This window comes from Condylura cristata, unplaced genomic scaffold (genome assembly GCF_000260355.1).
Source record: "Condylura cristata isolate star-nosed mole 26May11 unplaced genomic scaffold, ConCri1.0 scaffold00008, whole genome shotgun sequence".
NCBI lineage: Eukaryota > Metazoa > Chordata > Mammalia > Eulipotyphla > Talpidae > Condylura > Condylura cristata.
The window spans coordinates 46,629,109-46,642,170 of record NW_004567109.1 but is presented as its reverse complement, the minus strand read 5'-3'; the positions used below and the strand labels follow the sequence as shown (position 1 = coordinate 46,642,170).

General features: G+C 37.7%; 1 protein-coding gene across 3 annotated transcripts in view; it reads right to left on the bottom strand.

Moving 5' to 3' along the window:
- NEXN (nexilin (F actin binding protein)) overlaps positions 1 to 13,062 on the bottom strand; it is a 39,075-nt gene that overhangs the window by 25,371 nt on the left and 642 nt on the right. The window lies entirely within an intron of this gene.

The window sequence follows — 13,062 nt, the reverse complement described above, 5'->3', positions numbered from 1 at the left end:
CTCCCTGACCGAGAATAGAACCCATGCTGCAGTAGCTGCAGATAGCTTCAGACTGCTGCGCTTTAACCCACTGAGCCACCAGGGAGGCCAAAACACTGCTGACTTTTAATAAGAGGAGGGACATTTAAAAAAAATCAAAGAGCCTCATTGCTGTGTGGCTTAGTGGTAACACGAAAGGACAGTGAAGTGGGTGGGGACTTCTTTAAACAAAGCTAAGGGCGTGTCTGGGTTATGTTCTCTGTATGTTCAGAGCAGGAAGCCTTCTCAAATTACATATAGTGAGCGTGGTCAAGATGGCGAGGATCTAAAAACCAGATATTTGGTGCTGGAGCCAGAGACTAGAATTAAGACATGCATGCCAGTAGTCCTTAAGAGATGTAGTCTGTGGTGGGAAGCCCACAGGGATTACAACTCAGATGGGAAAAGACATAAACTGATGTAAAAATAAACTATTCTATTATTTAAAAAAAAAAAAAAAAAGATGTAGTCTGAAGGAGCCAGCAAGCACAGGGCAGGTTCTCTATCAGCCTAGGTATAAAGGGATAAAGGAGCATCCTGGCGCCCTCAGTGACTTTTTCAGGCCTTAGTGCTCTTTCTACACCACTTGTGGGGCAAGCCCAGAGGCTCTAGGCAGGGCAGCCGGCATCCCACCCCCAGGCGAATCTTTACTATCTCTTTTGAGTTCTCCTGCATTCTCTTGAGGTCTCTTTCTCTGGTAGCTGTCCCTCCTAGCCATTCTGTCAGAGCCATCCTCCATCTGTGTGATGCTGCTCATATAGCCTCAGCCTCTGGGCTCAGGTATGCCTATTCATGCATGCCCACACCATACCACAGGCATTCCTGCTGGAGCCCACACTCCTAAGCGCCTCCTGCATTTAAAGTCACAGGTGACATCCACAAAGGCCAGCAGTGTGAACAGCCTGACCAATTAACTACCCTATGGTGAGGTGGATAATTGGAGACCAGCAGAAATTTTTGAGAATTAGTGTTAATGACTTGGGGACACTCTATGCGAAAGCCCTGCCACACATTATATTTGGAGCCATATCATTGAATACAAGGGCAGTTCCTGGACTTGCTAACTCCATGACTTTGGACAAATAAGTGTACCTATTAGGACTGTTGAATGTATTAAAACACATGTAGAATGAATATATGGTCAACATTCAGTGAAGTGCTCAATATTCTTTTTTGTTGTTCCACAGTATGAATAGACCACATTTTTTATTATCGTTTGATATTTTTTCCTTACATTGTTATTCATTTTTGTGCAATAAATGAATAAATCCATAAATATCCCACCAACTCATCACCCCATTAGCCATCATCACAGAGTCTGCGCACTTCCCTTTCATTTTGGTCCCTCCCTCCCTCCTCCTTCCCCCCTGCTAAATGTCTTTGATCTATAGTTTTGCTTGCAAATTTTCTCTCTTTTTTTTTAATCCTTCTTTTTAGTTCCCCTATATTCCTCCTATGGGTGAAACCATTCAATATTTTTCTTTTCCTTCTAACATTTCACTGGGCATAATCTCTTCTAGCTCCAACCATGTTGCCACAAAGGGCAGTAATTTATCATTTTTTGATTGCTGAAGAGTATTCCATCAGGTATATAAATATCCCACATCTTCTTGATCCATTCATCTGTGGAAAGTGCTCAATATTCTATGGCAGTATATATATTTGGGGTATGTGTACAAGAATCCTCTATGGTCTTCTCAAAATCCCTTAAGCCCACCATAGTCACTAGAAAAACTCAATACAATGGGATGCAAGTTATTTTCCATTGTGTAGATTCTTAGATCTGGTGCCACATTTTTGTGTCCCTTTGCAGCTTGCAGAATTTATTCCTCTGGATTTTATTTTCCTGATTAAATCTGAGTTAGCGTCTGAAATTTCTTTGCAAAATTCACTGACAGTAGTCTCTTTCGACCATTATATATGTCACACACAGTTGTCAGACAGCTGAATTTCTAGTGGAGGCAAATTTCTCACTCCGATGAAAGCAACTGAAAATGCCATACACAAAGCATCTGAAAGTGCCATACACAAATCTACCCATTGCTAATTTCCTCTCTTTAGGAGGACCAAGTTTGCCCTACTTTCAAGTCATTCCACACATGTCCAAAGCTCAGCAAGGGTACTCCAGCCAGAACAGACCACAGGGAAAGGACTTGAATGAGATTGTTTAATGAGTTAATTTATAAAATATTGTATGTATTTTTGTTAACAGATGTAGCATATTAGTTGTCAAAAAAAAAAAAAAAAAAAAAGAAAAGGACAGAGACCTCCCTGGTGGTGCAAGAGGTTAAAGCAAAGTACTCTAAAGCTATCTGTAGCCACTGCAACACAAGTTCGAACCCTGGCCAGGGAGGTGACCCACATGGTGCTCCGCAGAACTCTCCTTTCTCGCCCACCATTCCTTTCCGCAGTGTATTACAGTAAATCTGCCTGTTCTGCTCCCACTCTGATTCTGGTGAATCCTTTCACCCCCAACACCTCTGGCCTGTGCCCCAGTTCTTGTATGCACAAATAAATAAATCTTTAAAAAAAAATAGACATAATACACACAAGTAATAAATGATGATACCCTCAGTTCTTTTTCCCAAGATTCATGGTATTGCTGGAACAAGGCATACAGTGTTAAAAGAATCCTTTAAAGTTGACAGCTCTAGTCCTGTTCTCTTATCTGAGTCATCATATCCAAAGTTGCCTATTAGATATTTATTCTTATGTAACCAAAAAACTTACCCCCATCCTTATAGTTGTTCAAAATTTAGTTTTTCTTGTTCATTCTTCTATACTTCCTAAATTTTAATAATTGTCAAGATTTGTTAATACTTCTTTCAAATTTTTCTTATTTTATTTTACTATTTCCACTATTGCCACCATACTAATACAAGTCTTCATCAGCCTTCCACTTGGATTACAACAATTTGATAATCAATGTTAAAATCTAAATTCCAACTCTATTACTTCTTAGATAGGGTTAGATATGAAAAAACTAGTTTAATACCTAACAGTAGTAGGGATCAATTAATTTTGACTAATCTCTTTATTCCTAGACTCCTTCAGTACAATTTACCCACTTCAGTAAAAATCCACATACATTTTGGGCCCTCCCTGGTGGCGCAGCGGGTTTAAAGCACAGCACTGAGAACCTAAAGCTGCTTCCGCAAAGTTCGATTCCCGCCTGCCCCGGAGGTGACCACATGGCGCGGCAGACCTCTCCTGACCCGCCCGCTGCTCCCCTCAGCAGTGTACTTCATCCATCTTCCTGTTCTGTTCCCCACTCTGTCTCTGGTGAAGCCTCTCGCCGCCCCTGAGCCTCTGGCCTGTACCCCAGAGGCTAATAAATCTTTAAAAAAAAAAAACTACATACATTTTACTAACATTATTAACATCTTTGTGTGATTAAAAAAAGTAATGCCAAAGGGTATCAGGAAAATTTGTGCACTCTCTCATAGAGATTAGAGGAATTGATGATTTTAGCTGAATTTAAGAAACCTGTCTTTTTCTAGTAAAATAAAATCATGTGACTTGATGACAGTGGAAAATTAGCCTGTGAAAAGCAGTCCTAGAGAATTAATAAATCTACTTAGCTCTCATTTTCTTAAACCTCAAATTATGCCTTTACTTATTTATAAATTGTGACAAAATGATTTTTAAAATTTACTATGGGTAAATCACTTAAAGCAGTTTCTAAATTGTCAATTCAGTATTCTGAGCTCCCATTTTGAAAATCAGTAACATATGAAAAGTACTACCTTAACCTTTCTGGTTGAAATATAAGCTTTACTGACCTTCAGGCTTTGGGGTAATGGTCTCCAAAAGTCTCCCATCCAAACATTAACCAGACTCAACTCTGCTTAGCTTCTGATATCAGAAGACAAGGGAATGTTCAGGGTAAGATGGCTGTAGACAGCCTATTGTATCACATCAGTTTCCACCTCTAGGCTATTTTATTTATTTATTTAAAGATTTATTTATTTGTGCATACAGAACTGGGGTACAGGCCAGAGGTGAAGGGTAGGTGAGAGGATTCACCAGAGGCAGAGTGGGGAGCAGAACAGGCAGATCGATGACATACACTGCTAAGGGGAGCAGAGGTCTGCTACGCCATGTGGGTCACCTCCGGGGCAGGAGGGGATCAAATTCTGCTGAAGTGGTTTTAGCTTCTTAGTGATGCACTTCAACCTGCTGCACCACTAGAGAGGGCCCTCTAGGCTATTTTTAAGTAGAAGATGGAGCTGCCCATGGATTGTAGTTGACAATGTGTCATAGGCTGTGGAGCCTTATGCTGGAGTGTTGGCGCCTGTTAACAGATGCTTACAATCTGGTTTGTACAAGTGTTCATTTGTTGTCTTGGATTTCAGCCCCTGGACTGCTGGGTGGCAGGTGTTTTGAATATCCCAGCCTTGGTTTTGCAGTAGCCGGGTCTGGGAAGACTCGCAGGTGATCTAAGCTTTAGTTCAAGCTACAATTGCTCTATAATGAGAGCCTCAGGTTTAAGCCATTAATCGTTGATCTGCACCTCTTTCCTATAGTTCTCCAGCAATGCACCTCTATCCTGGGCACTGACTCTGTACCTCTTACCCAATGCAATGCCAGGTCTCAAAAGTCCCCAGGTTAGCATGTACCCCTGAGCCAGCAACTGTAGGGGGCTCCACACAGCAGCCAGCCCTCCTCATGTAAACACAGTTGACCTAAGGCTTCTCCTACCCCTTTCCACTGGCCCACAGCTCTTACTACTATGCTGTGGTCATCCTTTTTCTTCAGGAGCTTTTGACTTTGTTTTCCTGCAATCTAGTTGTGAGTATATGGAAGAGGTAAGCCCATTGTCTTCACTCTGCTGCCTTCCTGCTAGACTCCCTTCAGAATTCTAATTACAGATGACAGTGAGAATTGTGTTTTTATGAAGACCTTTTAAAGTATTGACTGGTTCCAACAAATTCATGGAATGGACTCTTCAAACTATTTGAAAATGAGTCTTCGTGAATCTGAACACTAAAATCATAAACCCATGATGAAAATCCCTGTGGACAGTCACAGACACTGATCATGAGCCCATGAATGGAGCCATAATGCTCGCTAAACTGCAGCTGAAAAATTTCAGTTTTCTTGAATTCTTTCATGCAGGTTATTAACATTTCTCAATCTCCATTCCACAATGCCCTAAATGCCCATGTTCCTCCTCCTAGAAGGACACAATCACCTCCAACTCTGCCAAAACTGGCTCCCTCTCTTATCACACAACGAAGGACAATGACATTGGACTGAGTAATATCTACTCAGTATGTGAAATGTGAAGTATGAAATAAAAACTTCAGAACAAATGCCATATCTGAGTCTAATCTTTTCATTAAAGATTAAAAACACAAGCCCATGTGTTTTTTAAATTTTATAAGATTAATATAAAGATAGTTTGTTTTTTGGGGGGGTTTAAAGTATTTTTTAAATATTTTATTTATAATAATTGTGATGTAGGCCAGAGGTGCAAGAGGTGAAAGGATTCACCAGACAGAATAGGCATATCGATTGAAATACACTACTGAGGGGAGCAGCAGATGAGACAGGGAAGGTCACCATGTGGGTCAGCTTCCTAGCCCGAGATCGAATTCATACTGTCTGGCAACAGCTTGACAGCAATGAGACTTTAACCCCAGGACTGGTAAGGAGGCCCCCAATGACTCCTTTTTGACCATTTCCTCTACCAATGTGTGAGCTTTTTGAAAGTAAAAGCTGCATTTTGTACTTTGGACCCATATCACTTAGCAAATGCCTGGCAGTTAGAAGACATATTTAATAATTGTTTACTGAATACGTATATCCTTCCAGGTTCAAGGTGAAGTACTTTATAGACAGTTAAGAATTTTTTTGGACATAATGTATGACAATTATGATCTCTTTATGTAGGAACACAATATAAATAGACTACATTATTCATTACACAAATATTAAGCACCTACTATGTGCCAAACACTCACTAGAAAGTGACTGAAAAGAGAGTGGACATTTACAGAAGATTTTAATCTAAACTTTTGGAAACATTCTGCAATTCCAAATATCCATTCAACCATTTAATATCCTCCCACTTTCCTAAATACATTAGTCAACATTTTACTTACTAATCTATAAACTCAGGTGAAATTTGAGATCAGTGGAACTTTCAAACCTATACTTCTTAAGTTATTTAAACTAACAATAACAAACTCACTATATTTCAACAGAAAACATTTTATGAAAAAAAACTTCAGGACCCTCCCTGGTGGCGTAGCGATTAAAGCATAGCACTGAGAAGCTAAAGCCACGTCAGCATGGGTTCCATCCCCGCCCCTTGAGGTGACCCACATGGTGCGGCAGACCTCTCCTGACCCACCTGCTGCTCCCCTCAGCCATGTACTTCATCAGTCGGCCTGTTCCGCTCCCCACTCTGTCTCTGGTGAATCCTCTCACCGTCCCTGCACCTCTGGCCTGTACCCCAGCTCTGTATGCACAAATAAATAAATCTTTAAAAAAAAACACTTTTCAAAAATAATTAGAAGAATAGCAGTGGTTTACATATTTGTAAATCTTTAATATATGGCTCAGTAAAAGAAAGGTACTTTCTCACAATCTATACTTGCATGCAATCTATTGTGATATGTTTGATTAAGGACATAAAAGAAAATATGGATCATACAGATCCCTAGTTGGAAAAATATGGAGTCTTGGTACTTCTAGGGATTCTAAAACCACATTCTAAGATTTGCAGGATTACAGGAAAGAGCATTCTATCAAATCATGTCAGTTCTCATGCTAGAAACTTCAATGAAGACAGGTTTAGCAACGTAGTTTCTATGCTCAGAAATGAATGACAAGGGCTTTATACCCGAAATCTTAGAGACTTTTCTGAATCTAGTATTACGTGACTTATCTTGAGTAGACAGTTGCAATGTTCCTAGCGACCTAAAAGGGGCAGTAACAGCCCATTAAGAAACGCCTAAGGTTTCAGGTAAGCCAGTTGAATTTTGTTATCAAGAACGGGGAGAGAGCAAATAGTGACCAAAAGATAAAGTTGAACATGCAGTTAGTCAATAAGAGCTTGATTATAATAAAGAAGATTGGGATGATGGAGGGATTTAATAACATTGTGCACTTATAATAAATGAAAACAATTAAGTACCCATCGCATGCTTCAAGGGGAATATTGCAATATTACTTCAGCCTGTACATGACTTATTAAAAATAAGGCTGTATTTTCTAGGTCTATATTTACAATACAGTATTTTTGTGTGGAGGATTTACTCTAGCAGACATTATGCCTGATGAAGGAATACAAAATGTATGAGAGTAACTTTTTTTTGAGAAACAGGATCATAGCTAATTATAATGTAAAGTAGTTAGTGCTAAAATAACAGTACAGTAGAGTTACAGAGCATGGGAGAGTGTGGGAAAGAGTATGGTTGGCTTAAGGAAGGTTTCACAGAAATAGTGATGTTTGAATTAGATCTTGAAGGAATGTGGTATTTCACAAAGTGAAAAAGATGGTCAAGGCATGCACATAGGAGAACCAACAAGAACAAAAATACCACGCTTGGTGATTCATTGCAGTTTTAGAAAACCATAAGTTTTCCAGCAAATGTATCGTAAAACTAGAAATACAGGCGGGCATAGCCTGAGAAAATTCCTAAACCCCATATTTAGAGAAAATTGAGATTTGATCCTTCAGGCACTATGGAGTCAGCAAAGGATTTTTTTTAAGGCCAAAGTGTGACTTAAAACAGATATGTATTCCTGAAAGAAAAAGAGTCTGGTAGCAGTGTAGGAAACAGACCAAAACAGGAAAGACTCCAGAGGAGAGGACAAGCACAGTAATCTTGACAAAAGCAGATCAGGGCCTGAATAAAGACAATGCCATTAACAATGACAAGTTGGAAGAGACATTTCAGAAATGGAAGTTACAGGACATAGTGAACCATTCACCATTCATATTATTTTAAAATGTTTGTTATCTTAAGTGGCACTTATCTTAAGTGGTAGGGAGAGGAAAGTGAACAAACAACAAAATTCCTGGCTCCAAGGAACTTACATTATAAGTGGGCACTACAAGATCTTTGGCTAATTTGGAGGTAAGGTACCAAATTTGCCAGCTATAGGGGGTACATGTGAGGAGAGAAATACTGTGGAGAATTAATCCAAGGTTTCTAGTTTGAGCAAATGGGTGAACACAATTACCATTATTTTAGACCAAATTTAAACACAAGTTTGAGGGATCAGAAATGAGCTCAGTTTTGAACAGGTTTTTTTTTACTTGTTAGAATTACATTTTGGGTTTGATTATACATGGTTTAAGACTGAGGGATTGTTAGAACTTATTATCTAAGGACTTTCAAAAGCAATTTAGTCCAGGACCCTCCCTTTTGGCGCAGCAGGTTAAAGCACAGCACTATGAAGCTAAAGCCACTTCTATCCCCAGTCTCGGAGGTGACCCACATGGCATGGTAGACCTCTCCTGATGGTCTGCTGCTCCCCTTAGCAGTGTACTCGTCGATCTGCCTAGTCTGCTTCCCACTCTGTCTCTGGTGAACCTTCTCACTGCCCCTGCACCTCTGGCCTGTACCCCAGTTCTGTGTGCATAAATAAATCATTTTTAAAAACTTAGTCCAATTCCTTCATTTCACATATGAAACAAAGGGGAGGCACAAAGAGATTCAGTGATTATTCAAGGCTGTAAGTTGTTCAGTAGCATAACAAGCAAAGACTCCAGTTTTTTTGAGTTTTCAGTAACTACTCATTTCATGCTATCATTTGTCATTTTTACCTAAGTGTATAAAACATTTCATATAAAAATGTACAGAGACAATACATACAATATGACTAATTATCATTCTAACATTAGTATCAGCTGGCACGCTAGCTAGTGAGAAGTTTCAAGAAGGTTTTGAAAATGACTAATGGCCTGATAAAATATATTTTATGAACAGACTATACTTTTGGGCTGTTATAACTTCTGGGTTGACTATCACAAAGTTAAAGCTGTGAAAAAATATGTAAGTCTCATACTAGAATACAATGATCAGTACAATAGATCTGCCTGAAAATATGCAAGCTAACTTATCTGTTCTAGAATTTCACTGGAACTGTGTTTGATTTTCCAAATTCAATTAATTTCCCTTGATTTTTATAGATATACATTTAAATATTTCAAGAATAGCAAATAATGCAGCAATCAAAATAATTTTAAGTTATATTCTATCATTCACAATAACTTTCATTGCATTAATATATTATCTCCTTTCTCAAGAACAGAATTATCAAGACAGGGACAGTTTTAAATCTATACTTCATTAACTCAAGTAAATTCTCTGCCTCAACTTTTAAGAAGATTGAAACAGAAAAACTTAACTATATATTAGGTAAATAATAAAACCTACCTCTTTTGTACAAGCAGCAACATCATTTTGAGCTTCATAAAATGTGAACCTAAGTTTTTATGATTTTTTACTTGTACAAGGAAGATAAACTTAACAATAATGTAACTATTATATTTGATTAATGAGGCTATTATCTGGTACTTGAAAAATTAGATTACAAAGCCAGTCATAAATCTCATCACAATATAAAATTATAAATTAAATCCTATTTATAATTTAATCTGTTTGAAATTTGATTTTTTCCCTACCAATATACGAATCCTTGCTGATAATCAAGATCTTATTTTTAATCTGCCTTGAATTCAATCAAGAATTCAATCAAGAAATGATACATAATGTCTTGCATTCAGATGACTGCATGTAAGAATTTTGAAAGTCTATTAACCAGTCTATGAGCCTCTGAAAGAAAAGAATTCTGCTCTATTCTGCTCTTTATCCTTAGGGTCTCACCAATAACTGGGACACAGGACAGGCTAAATTTATATTCAAGTATTTGCTTAAGTGGATGAATGACAAGAGATAACAGGAAAACTCTCTGACCCCAAACTGGCCCAAATGAAACTGATAATTTATCTCTCCAAAAGGCACACTAATGATGAGGATGCATAAATGAATGAATGAAATTACAGACTATAAAATATCAAGCTAGATATCATGAAAAACCAGAAACTTAGGGCTTCAGGAAATTAGCTTCTGAGCAAATAGATGTGGTCATCTCTGGAAGCCTCCTCACCCTCTCCACAAGAGGAATATAGTCTTTCAGTGAAGACCAGGGCTGGGATGAGAAATCCCAGGCCTTGCCTCCAAACAAATGAGTGGGGTAGGGAGGTAAAACACAAGTCAACTCTTCTTTAAGGCTAAGCTCTAAGGGGTTGCACAAACTCTCCTAAATATTTCTTAGATGGGTAGTATTACTTAAAAGATCCTAGTAAAACTGTCTAAAATATCTTCCCTATGCTTTCCAAAATCTCACCAATAAAAAAATTTTATTTGTTTAGTTAGCAATACATGATCCCTTCCAGCTCAGATCGACACTAGCAATTTGTGTCAACTAAAGTTAACATCTTCTTACTCCCAAGATAATATTATTTAACACAAGGATTGGCAAACAAAATCTACCTACAATATTTAAAGTCTAGGTTCCTTCAAGTCAGAGGACTTACCATCATATCATGGCCACAGCTTGTCCTAATACTTACATAAGGGGACTTTATTTTCAAGTGTCTACGTGTAGGTAATGAAAATATAATATAAGTTATATGCCATGAAATAGACAATAAAAATGAGTGATGAATCTAGTAAAGTAATAGGGAATGGTGGAGATGTCCAAAGAAAAATGTGTTGTCCAAGAGAGCAGCCACTCATTAGTTTGAATGATTATTATGTTGAAATGTAGATCCAGTTTTGCCCAGATCTTCTTTTCAAAAGAGCTCCATTCCACTTTTGAGAGCCTCATTTCCATTTTTCATATTTTTTAGCCATAAACATAACATGGTTTAATAACTTTCTAGTAAAAACAAATCCTAGAAAAAGTTAAATAAAAATGGGTTAAAAATTCACCAATCCTAGGTGCTCCTTGGTGGCCTACGAGGTAAGTCTCAATGCTCTCACAATGGACTGAGTTTGATCCCAGATTCCAGCCAGGGAGCTAACCCAAATATTGCATAGTAGACCTCTCCTGTCTTGCTGCTCCCCTAGGCAGCGTATTTCAGTAGATCTGCCTGTTCTCTTCCTTACTCTGTCTCTGGTGAATCCTCTCATTCTCCATACTTCTGGCCTGCACCCCAGTTCTTCTACACAAAAATAAGTAAAAAATTAAAAAAATCCATTCTAGATATTAAAATATATGACCATTTGTCAAGCCAAATTATGTGTTGAATATGTGCTCAATTACAAAAAAATAGAATATATATATTAAATAATAGGTAATTTTGCAATTATAAAACCAGAAAAAAGGGAACATAAAAGAAACTACACAGGTGATGTAGACACCAGATTGATTAGGTAAAAACAGAAATATGTGAAATTCGTAAGAATGTTGTAGATAATTTTCCCTCTAAATTATAAAGTGTACTACCAATGTTTATTGTGTGTGTGTAGTCAATACTACAAAATGTTATGAGTTCCCTCTTCTGTAAAAATGTCTAGCCATTTGCCCATCAGTGACATACTTCTTTACATTTATTGTATTCTTTTAGACATGTATTTTTATTTAAATAACAATTTCAGTTGCCTTTAGGATACTTCAGTGGTAATAGTAGGTTTTATTTTTTCCTAAATGAAATATGCTACTTCATGCCAATCTAAATCCCCAAATGCACACATTCAGTTTTTATTCTGTTCACAAAGGAAACGCTAACCTAAATACTTCAGGTGTAATTTCAGGGGAAAAATACTGTTCAAAACCTAGATAATACATTCCTTCAGTGATGCTAAATATAGTCAACTGAAGATGACATACATTTTGACAATGATGGGTCTTACATATCAAATTTTCAAAAATAGCACAGATTCCATTTCAAGGTGAGCAGGAAAAACTGTTCTTCACTACATTTCAATGTAAAATGGATTCAAAAGTGTGAATCTCCTATTAAAACTGAATTGCATTATTGAGAAAAACTAGGGTTACAGAAATTTGGGGGGTTTTGCTTAAGCTCTTTGGATATTACTGAAGATAATTGCAAAAATCACACAATTTTTCTTTCAATTATTCCACAAAATATAAAAATATCTTCAAAAATAAATATTAATAGCTGTGAAGAAGAATCAACTTCATTGAATAATCAAAGTTCATTTATGCTTAATATACCTCTCCCAAAACAATTTAATTATGCGTTTTCCACTTTACCATACTTATATTTGAAACCTCAAAAGAATATCTGTTACTTATACATATTCTGAACACACATTGGCAATTTAATCTGGAAAGTGATTAGGAGAAAAAAATAATGTGGTTCTCTTAATAATGTTTATTTAATCATACTACCCAACACATAGTTATGCAGTGACTCGCAGACCAATGGACCCGTTACATGAGTTCACTAACAAAATTTAACTGATTGATTTTGCTCCCCCTGCTTTGTTCATGAAAATAACTTATTACCGTTTCTTTCTTTTTTCTACTTTCCCCAGGACATAAATTTTGTTAGGACACATCCTTATGCTATTTTTACCTGGTTCACGTTCTCCCTTTCTCCCGCTCCCCCCCCCCCCCCCCCCCGCCCCGTCACTATTTTCATGTTCAGGACATTTCCTAAATATAAAATGAAGATCTCGAAACCACTGCAATAATCAACTACACTCTAAACTTCGTTATTTTCTTCACAAATGCCAATAATAAATTTGTAGTCTTTGTAGAACCTTTCCATTAACAAGAATGATTGGAATGGCTTGGCGTTTTCAAAAAACATGTAATCAGGGAGGTCTCAAGGGGTGACTACATTATTCACTCCAATTTCCAGCTATAGCTGCACAATCTCCAACACCCTATCTCGGACAGAATCAGGAAAACAGATTTAGGGGGTGGGGGCTAATCGGCGGTTAAGGCATGGTTCGCACCCCAGCCTCCACAGGGACAGGTCAGGCATGATTTCTCTTAAAAATAACTGGCTCTGTTGGCCGAGCCAGTGACCGCGCTAGGCACGTGGGC